At 39.9% G+C, this 9,740-nt stretch overlaps 1 long non-coding RNA gene across 1 annotated transcript; it reads right to left on the reverse strand.

Annotated features, from left to right (window-relative positions):
• Window positions 1–1,847: 1,847 nt before the first annotated feature.
• Window positions 1,848–3,824, reverse strand: LOC147538600 (uncharacterized). The gene is made up of 2 exons (XR_015225646.1): window positions 3,502–3,824; window positions 1,848–3,422 (listed from the first exon to the last, which is right to left on the reverse strand). It is a non-coding gene; the product is annotated as an uncharacterized LOC147538600 (long non-coding RNA).
• Between the last annotated feature and the right edge of the window lie 5,916 nt (window positions 3,825–9,740).

Below are 9,740 nucleotides of genomic sequence, written 5' to 3' on the forward strand. Positions count from 1 at the left end.
GATGTAACCCAGATCTAAATCCGAGATCACTCGATATGCCTTTGATATCTGGATTTGCGTAGAGTTTATTGGCTCTGCCTGAAATAAATTCTAAATTTTTTTTAGCAAGATCGCAATTTCATTTTCATTAGTAGATAGTATCTGACTTTGTAGTGTCAACTGGTGAATCATATTTTTCTGATGTCTATGTGAAGTAGCTACATGGAATGCTCTAGAAATTTTTGTCACCGTTTTTGTCCCATTTGGCCTTAGTTCTTTGTTCCACCTTTGTCCTATGAACCTCTTCCAAATAGATAATTTTCTCATGAAGACCACTTTCGATCTCCAGCTAAACAGGAGTAGGTGAACCTGATTGAATGTCGTTAAGTCTCTTACGGAGTATTTTAAGTCTACTATATAAAATGTCAAAACATCGTTTACTCCATTTCATGAGAGTTTGGTTAACTGCTTTAACCCTGTCACCGAGTGATCCATGACTAAATTCCCAACCTAACTTAAGGGTGTGATTATATTGGTCATGTTTAGACCGAAAGGCCCCAAATCTACAGGTAGTTTTTAAAGCTTGTCCTTCCACTCGTAGTGTAAGAAGAACAGGACAGTGGTCACTCTTGTATCGAGGGAGGTGAAACACTCCGGCCTCTAGCAAATTCAGCAAGCGCTCGTGATTGCATAGAGCTCTGTCCAGACGCTCCCGTGTACGATGTGAGTAGACCGGTTATTAGTCCAGGTGAAGCATGGGTGGTTGTATCCCAAGTCTATTAGCCCTAGATGTGAGATAAAATTACCAAGTTGTGCGATGAAGGGAGTTGAATGAGATTCACCCCATTTTTCGGAGTCTAATGTAATGTTATTTAGATCCCCCAATGCAACAAGGATTCATAATAAAACAATACTACTCCCTCAGTCCCAAAATGAATGACCTATTTTGAAAACCCAATTTTTTCACGGAACATCATTAATTAGATTTTGACTTTAAAAAATAACATGATTTTTCCAATTGTATCCTCGTTAACTTTTTAATTTACAATGAAAAAGTTTAACTTACTTTAAAATAAAGTTGTCATTAAATTTATAGTAATGGGTATTGTTGGAAAGAGTGAAAAGTTTTTTTTTTTAATTTTTAGAAATAGGACACTAAAATGGGACAACCCAAAATAGAAATTAGGTCAATTTGAGACGGAGGGAGTAATATTTATTGCTTTAGACCATAACAATAAGAGTCAACCATTATGACCTTGAGATGGAAACTGAAAGATATTATCAAAACCTGCATAGTTAAAGTTAAGAAATCATAGCAAAGAAGTATTACGAGTTTCAGATAAAAAGCCCAAAGAGGGCTTAGTTGTCGAAGGAACTGTTTGAGTGTTTCTCTTGTCGAGGTGTTCCCTAGTCCCCGAAAATTCCACGAAAGACAACTCATTCCGTAGGGGGCTTTAGGGAAACCGCATCCTGTTCAAAATCCATATCTGTAGGCGTGTGCTTAGCGAAACATTTGTAACTTCTTCTCGTTCGCTCCTCAAACTGCACCAGTTCTGTATGAGTTAGATGGCCCTGAGTCATGACTCTTCTCGTATTACCATATGCCTGTATTACCTTAAATTATTTTTGCCTGGGTCAGGGAGTCTAGTAAATCGCCAATATTATTAGTGATGGACTCTAGGTTTGGTTGTGTATTCCTGTCTGAACGAGAAGTATTTTACGTGGCCCTGAATGAGCTGGTCATTTAAATGTCCATAGGCATGAAAGATTCAAGTTCACGGTTGATTCCACGAACGCTAAACGAGATTTTGAAAGGATATCGATATTTAAGTTCCATTGCTTTAAGTACCATGGACTTTTGTTCTTCATTGAGATTCCATTTCAAGAGATTCTAAAATTGAAGAATGATCGGACAAAACTTAATTGTATGTCCATTTATGCCACAAGAAACACAAAACCTAGGTAGGCGCTCAAATTGTAATTCAACAGAAATTAGTTGGGTGTTATATAGCGAAGGTTCGAGCGTTGGGGAAGGTTTTTTTAGTGTTAACCTTAATTTTAACACTGTCGTATACACTCCATTTTCCGGCATCTTCCTTTGTTGTAGGATTGGATTGCCCTAGAAAAGCCACAAGTCTGTTCACCGTAGTACTGTTCAAATGTCCGATTGGTATAGCATGCATTTGAAAGCAAAATATGGTCGAATCAAAGGAATGGTATCCCGGATCAATAGAAACATTGCACTCGTTCAAAATAATTAATTCATCCGCTACCACACACAGAGAACTATCGATGGCAAGACTAAGTTCTGTGGTAATCATAAATCTGATAAGAAATTATTGTCGGTGACGTCCATGAGAACAAATTTGTTAAGACCATGAAGGACTCGAGATGGCCTAATCATGGCTTGGCGATGTCTGACTTTTCCGCACTAAGAAATTTGATTACTCCATTTTCTTGTGATCGGAGTGAGGACCAATCAAATGTTGACCCTCAGCCTCCACCATCAGGCCTTCATCCATCCTCAATGCAGCAAATTGTTCAACAAATTGCAAGTGTTGTGCGCCCATTGTGATAGATAATGTTAAAGAAAAGAGAAAATGAGGTAAAGCAAAATGAAAATGAAAAGAGAATGAATCTCAAAAAATGAAATTCTCCTAAAGAGAGACAATGTTGAAGAAAAAACAGAAAATTCAAATTGAAAACCGTTGTAACCTCCAACAACCACCCTCGAAACCACTTACTACCAGCAAAAGTGGTGGCTCCGCCCTAGAGTTATTTTTCCGTTCTATTTTTTTGTATAGATGTTATCAAAGGCGAGCCTAGGCAAGCAAGCCACAAAGATTAGCAAGGTGGTAAACTCGCTTGGTTGTGGGTTCCCTTTGTTTGCTCAGGTCTTGCTTATGCGAGCGGCTCAGTTGACTAGGGGAAGTGCTAGTCAATTTGAGGCGATAGAGGTGACTGACATAATTTTTTTCTTAAAGGAAGCCCAACTAATAAAGTCCAATCTAATATAAATTAGTTCAAACACAAACTTTTGATAGTTTCTCCCTCTCTAACTTAACCAGAAGAGAAATCCCTCTCACCAGATTTCAGCAGATTGATACATTGTTATGGACCCCTAATGAGAAGGGAAAATTCTCACCCAAATCCTATTACAGACAGATAACTCCACAAATCAGAAATGAAATAGGTGGATCTGGTTTCCCTTGGTCTAACTGTTGGCATTTGAAAGGGGTGGAACTAAAGATACAAATTTTCCTATCGAAATTGATTAACAAAGGTTTACCTCTTCTGGATAGTTTTCACAGAGGGAATTTGATGGTAGGTTCCACATGCAAGTTATGTTTTCAAGATGCAGAATCATCATTACATCTATTCGGATCATGTAACAAATGTCGTGAGCTTTGTGCTGCTGCAGAACGAGCAGAGGACTTCATCACCTACAACAACCCAGTTGACCTTATTAAAGATCTTATTTTAAATAGGAAAAAGGAGAGAAGAGTGGTGTTTTCTGCATACCTACTATGGTTTTACTGGAAAGCCAGGAATGCTCTTTACTCTAGACAAGACCAAATCAATATAAGCTCCATAATTCATCAAGCACAGGGATTCACCAACGGTTCTACAAATTTTAATCTTAATTTACATAATCTCAACTGGACTCCCCCTCTAGAAGGTGTATTAAAGATTAACTTTGATGGGGCCTTTACTCAAAAAGGAGCAGCTATAGCAGCCATTATTCGAAATCATTGATCGGAGGAGATAAACCACCAAGTTCGATGAATTGAAGCATCCTCAAGTTTAGTGTCGGAAGCAAAAGCTTGTCTCTTGGCAATAGAAATGGGACAACAACTAGGATTTCCTTCACTAATATATGAAGGGGACTGCCAGGTGTTAACAGACGTCGGTGGAGATGATTTACTTTGGAGAATCCGACCGTTCATTTTGGAAGCTAAGGCAACTATCAATCGGTCTCGTTTAAGGGTACTTCAGTTCTGCCCGCGAGAGTCCAATTCTGAGGCCCATTTATTGGCCCACTCAGTATTGGATCAAGTACTTTTAAACTGTTCAATCTAGTCCTTGTATAGGTCTTAGTATTTCGATTAGTACTCTTATTAACATTTTGTATGTACTCTTATTAGATTTGGCTTTTAATGAAGTTACGAGTTTCCAAAAAAAAATTTCTCATCTTCGAAGTTCAAATTGAAAAAGTAATTTTAAAAATATTTCTTAGGTGATACCCATCTTGTTGGGGTCCCTCCTTATAATAAAAGGACTCCAAGTTGAAATATGATTTCCCTTAGTCTAAAAAGGAATTCCTATTTCTATTTAAACCTCCCTATTTATCATTATAAAAGGGAATGAAAGGTACGAATTATTCACAACTTTTAGAACAAAGAGAAGTCAGAGAAAGAGAGATTTCTGAAGTGGTTCTTTCAAGAGAGATTGAAAGAGAAGAATATTGGTTTGAAGAAAAGAAGATTACTAATCTTGTGAAGAAATTTAGTTTGTGGTTATCTTCCTCAACCTTTGGTAATCTAAGATTTGTTCAAATCCTAAGGAGTAAGAGATTTCTATTTACTTGTTTTCTTTGTTCAGTTTATCCACCATAGTTTTGGTGAAGAATTGTTATTCAATAGTGTTTCTACACATCTTGAAGAAATAGTTAATCCCCTATTGCTTTAGGGAAGAATTGTGTAACCATTATTATTATTATAGTGGGGAGGGGTTTTTTGCCACGTTAAATAATATTGGTGTCTCTACTGTTACTTTCGCATCGTTTATCTTCATATTCCTGAACAAGTTAATTAGGTTATTTTTCCAAACAGGTGATACCGGAGCTCAGGTTGGATTTATTGTTCAGAAATATGAAAGTGAATACTAATCGCATGATTAGTTTAGATGGAGAAAACTATTTTATGTTGAAAGCAAAAATGGAAGATTTGTTATACTGCAAACACCTAGCTGCACCAATTGAAAATCACGGTACAAAACCGATGAAGATGGATGAAGAAGACTGGAAGGTATTAGATCGAAAGGTTGTTGGATTTATTCGACAATAGGTAGAACCTAGTGTTTTTCATCATGTATCGATGGAGACTTCCGCTTTTAGTCTATGGAGGAAATTAGAAGAATTATATGATCAGAAGACAACTGTCAAAAAGGCTTACTTGTTCAGAAAGCTAGGAAAATTACAATATAGAGAAGAAACCTCAATAGCTCAACACTTGAATGAGATGAAAGGTCTAGTAAATTATCTTTCTGCAATGAAGTTAGTTTTAGATGATAAGTTGCGGGCCTTACTTCTTCTAAATTCTTTACCAGATAGTTGGGAGACATTGGTGGTGTCTCTTAGCAATTATGCTCCTGACGGAATAATGCGTATGAATCACGTAACATGTAGTTTGTTGAGTGAAGAAACAAGAATGAAATCATAGTCACATGAGTCTCATTCAGAAGCACTTGTTACAGAAAGATGGGGGAGAGGTAAAAGTAAAAAAACCTAATAACCGTGATAAGTCAAGGGGGAGATCAAAACCAAAGAAAGGAGTTAAATATTTTGGTTGTGGAAAAATGGGTCATTACAAGAGTGAATGCAGGAATAAACCAAAGAAAGTAAACAAAAGGATGATGAAAAACAAGATAATGTTGCAGCAGTTGCATCAGGTGATGACATTATCTTACTCTCAGGTTGTGAAGACACTTGCTTAAGTATGACTGAGTCAGAACTAGAAACTGTAGGGTTTTGTGTATCCTATACACTACCTAGTGTTGTAAGCGGAATCTCAAACATCTCATGTTTAACACTAGATTGCCCAGGATCGATTATGCATAAACTAATCAATGAACTAGAGAGGGATAAATACCTTAACGCGTTTTTCCCTCGAACCATTCCAATCGCATGCAAAGATCGAGAGCTCCAACTGTAGCTCCTCTACTTGAGACACCGAGTGAATAGACTTGATCTCCCTTCCTTTCAGACTGCTAGGACTTAGTAGAAGGTTGAGATGAACTCTTCTTCTTGACTAGATTGATAGAATGGGAACTTTCTCTCTACATTCCTCTCTCTCCAATAGCTGTATATTCAGAGAGAGAGAGAGAGCTGTATAATTTTCCTTAGAGAAAAATCCACCCCTTTTCTGTTCTCAACTGACCCAATATATAGACAAACCCTAATTAGAATCTCATTCAGATTAGGTTTTCTATTTTCTGGGTCACAGAAAAGATAATTACCAAAATACCCTTTTTGGGGTATTTTGACAATCCCCTTAAGTGTGGCCGGCCAGGGCAGCCCACTATGGGCCTTATATGGCCGGCCCACTTACTCTGGTCGGCCATCTCATGGCCGGCCCAAAGAGCCTCCTTTCTATCTTGTCCCGAATCTCCATTCGGACCCTTTCGGCCTTTCCAGTTGAATCCCATCCAACTTTAGCCTGTTCCCGTCTAGTCAAATCTCTCCGATCAAGTTACCACTCTTATGTGTAACCCGTTGTAGGATCCGGTCTATGTTAGCCTCGAATCAACTCCTTGATCCGATGATCGTAGTTGGCTTCTAGCAAAGCATTACGACCCCTAATTGGACCGGACTGGATGATCTTTACGTGTGGTCATCGTTATCCTAACTGACAAATTGATCGCATTGCCACCTTGGTCGAAGGACACTCCTTCGGAAGGACATCTCCTTCAGACCGAACGGATAAATCCTTCAGTCTCCCACTTGTACTTAGAACAAGTGCAATGCTCGATTCCCATGTCGCTTAGTATCCCATCTGATACGTCACACGTTTCAGACTTTCTTGATCCAGAGAACAACTGTCAAATCAAATGATTAACTCTTAATCCATTTGAGTGCGGCCACACATTTCACAGTTGCTTCTCCTCAAGTGGCCCGGAGATACTTATTCCTAACTTAATAGGAGGACATCATCCAGTCTTGTACTCCCACTTAACTTCATGTCTATCCTGTCTCCCCCAGTATGCTGCCTTTATAACCTCCTTTTACGGCGCGGCGTTTGACAGTACCAAAGTTCGACATTCCTTACATAAGATGAGTGGAGCACTCATGTTTACGGAATCTCTCCAATCTTGCCTATGAGAGTTTGTGACGCCTTTTTCAACTTCTTGAAAAAACTCTCATCTTTGGGTTAATCCAATGTAGATTCCCCAATCTACATCCATGTAATTGACTTAAATACCATATTCCTATAGCCCATGGAACTGCGCTATCAGTCAATTCCCATGCTAGTCTTCTTAAGTCATTGTTGTCCATGCAATGACCTGGACTAGGGACTCAATAATGAATCTATTCCACGTTCACTTAGTAGGGTTCCATTTACCAGATCACGTATCTGATAAACCCACCAGGAATTCCTCATTATTTTTGGACCGTCATTAAACACTAAACCATTATTTAACGACAGAAATAACTACTTTATTTCTTTTTATTGAATGTAGCTAATTGATTACATGAAAACCCCTTTTCATTAATCCAATTACAACTTAAAGCCATTCATCGATGCGCTTTATACCTATGCCCCTTCTATGACTCTCATACTTGGGCTGAGGCAGTGGTTTAGTTAACGGATCGGCAACGTTGTCGTCCGTATCGACTTTGCAAATGACCACATCCTTTCGCTCAGTGATTTCCCTAATCACGTGGTACTTCCTTAGGATATGTTTGGATTTCTGGTGTGCCCTTGGTTCCTTAGCCTGGGCGATAGCTCCATTGTTGTCACAATACAGAGTAACCCCATTCTCTATGCTAGGAACTACACCAAGTTCGGAGATAAACTTCTTTATCCAAACTCCTTCCTTCGCTGCTTCCGAAGCGGCAAGGTATTCTGCTTCTGTGGTAGAGTCTGCTACAGTAGTCTGCTTTGAGCTCTTCCAGCTTACTGCTCCTCCGTTTAGACAAAAGACATATCCCGACTGCGATCGGAAATCATCTCTGTCCGTTTGGAAGCTCGCATCCACATGGCCTTCCACGATTAGTCGTCTTTCCCGCCATACACCAAGAAGTGATCCTTAGTCCTTCTCAAGTACTTCAGGATATTTTTGCCTGCGGTCCAGTGTTTCTCCCCTGGATTAGATTGGTAACGACTACACATGCTCAGAGCATATGAGACGTCTGGGCGAGTGCAGACCATGGCGTACATGATAGATCTTATTGCCGAAGCATAAGGCACCTTCTTCATGTGTGCTAGCTCATCAGGATCTCGGGGACACTGAGTCTTGCTAAGCGTCATACCATGTGTCATGGGTAGGAATCCTCTCTTAGAGTCTTCCATCTTGAACCTCCCAAGAACCTTATCTATATAAGTCTCTTGACTAAGTCCAATCATCTTCCTCGATCTATCTCTATAGATCTTGATGCCCAATATATATTCTGCATCTCCTAGGTCTTTCATTGAAAAACACTTCCTAAGCCACTCTTTCACGGAGTCAAGCATAGGAATGTCATTTCCAACGATCAGTATGTCATCCACATACAGGACCAAGAAAACTAGGTTGCTCCCACTAACCTTCTTGTATACACAAGATTCCTCTTCATTCTTCAGAAAACCAAACTCTTTGATTTTCTCGTCGAATCGAAGATTCCAGCTCCGACTTGCTTGCTTCAACCCGTAGATGGACCTTTGAAGCTTGCAAACCTTTCCAGCATTCCCGGAATCCTCAAAACCCTCAGGCTGTGTCATGTACACATCCTCTTCCAGTTTACCGTTCAGGAAGGCGGTTTTGACATCCATTTGCCAAATCTCATAATCGTAATGAGCTGCAATTGCTAGAATAATCCTAATGGACTTAAGCATCGCGACAGGGGAAAAGGTTTCTTCGTAGTCTATACCCTGGACTTGTCTGTAACCTTTTGCCACCAGTCTAGCTTTGAAAACGCTCACGTTTCCATCCTTGTCTGTTTTCATCTTGAAAATCCATTTGCATCCTATGGGTTTTACTCCATCGGGCAAATCAACCAAGTTCCAAACTTGATTTTCAGACATGGATTTCATTTCGGATTTCATGGCTCCCAGCCATTTTTCGGAGTCTGGGCTCGTCATAGCTTCTTCGTAGGTGCTGGGTTCGTTATCCTCTACCAACAACAACTCTTGTCGTTGAGACAACTCAATCAGCCTTGCGGACCTACGCGGGGCTTGAACAACAGGTGAGACACTCTCAACTCCTTGAGGGTTCTCCTGCGAATCACATTCGCTCTGCGCGGGAGGATCTTCGAGATCTACCATCTCATCCCCTCTTTCCTCTTCTATCGGCTCATAATAGTTAGGAATCGCGACTTCTGACATCGGTGCAACGGTGCCAGTTTGTTGCTCAGATCGAACCTCTTCGATCTCTATATTTCTCCCACTTGTCTTCTTGGAAAGGAACTCCTTTTCAAGGAAGACACCATCACGAGCAACAAACACTTTGTTCTCTGACGGGTTGTAGAAGTAATACCCCTTTGTCTCTTTTGGATAACCGACGAAGAGACACTTGTCCGATCTTGGTGCTAGTTTATCTCCTTGTAAACGCTTTACATAAACATCGCAACCCCAGACTTTGAGAAAAGACAACTTTGGAACCTTTCAAGTCCACATCTCATGTGGCGTCTTTTCTACAGCTTTTGACGGAGCTCGGTTAAGTGTGAAAGTAGCCGTTTCTAGAGCATACCCCCAGAAAGTGTTAGGAAGATCGGCTAAGTTCATCATCGATCGAACCATGTCCATCAATGTTCGATTCCTCCTCTCGGACACACCGTTCATCTG

This window comes from Eschscholzia californica, unplaced genomic scaffold (genome assembly GCF_041429995.1).
Source record: "Eschscholzia californica isolate CP2 unplaced genomic scaffold, dmEscCali1.0.p SCAF_5, whole genome shotgun sequence".
Taxonomy (NCBI): Eukaryota; Viridiplantae; Streptophyta; class Magnoliopsida; order Ranunculales; family Papaveraceae; genus Eschscholzia; species Eschscholzia californica.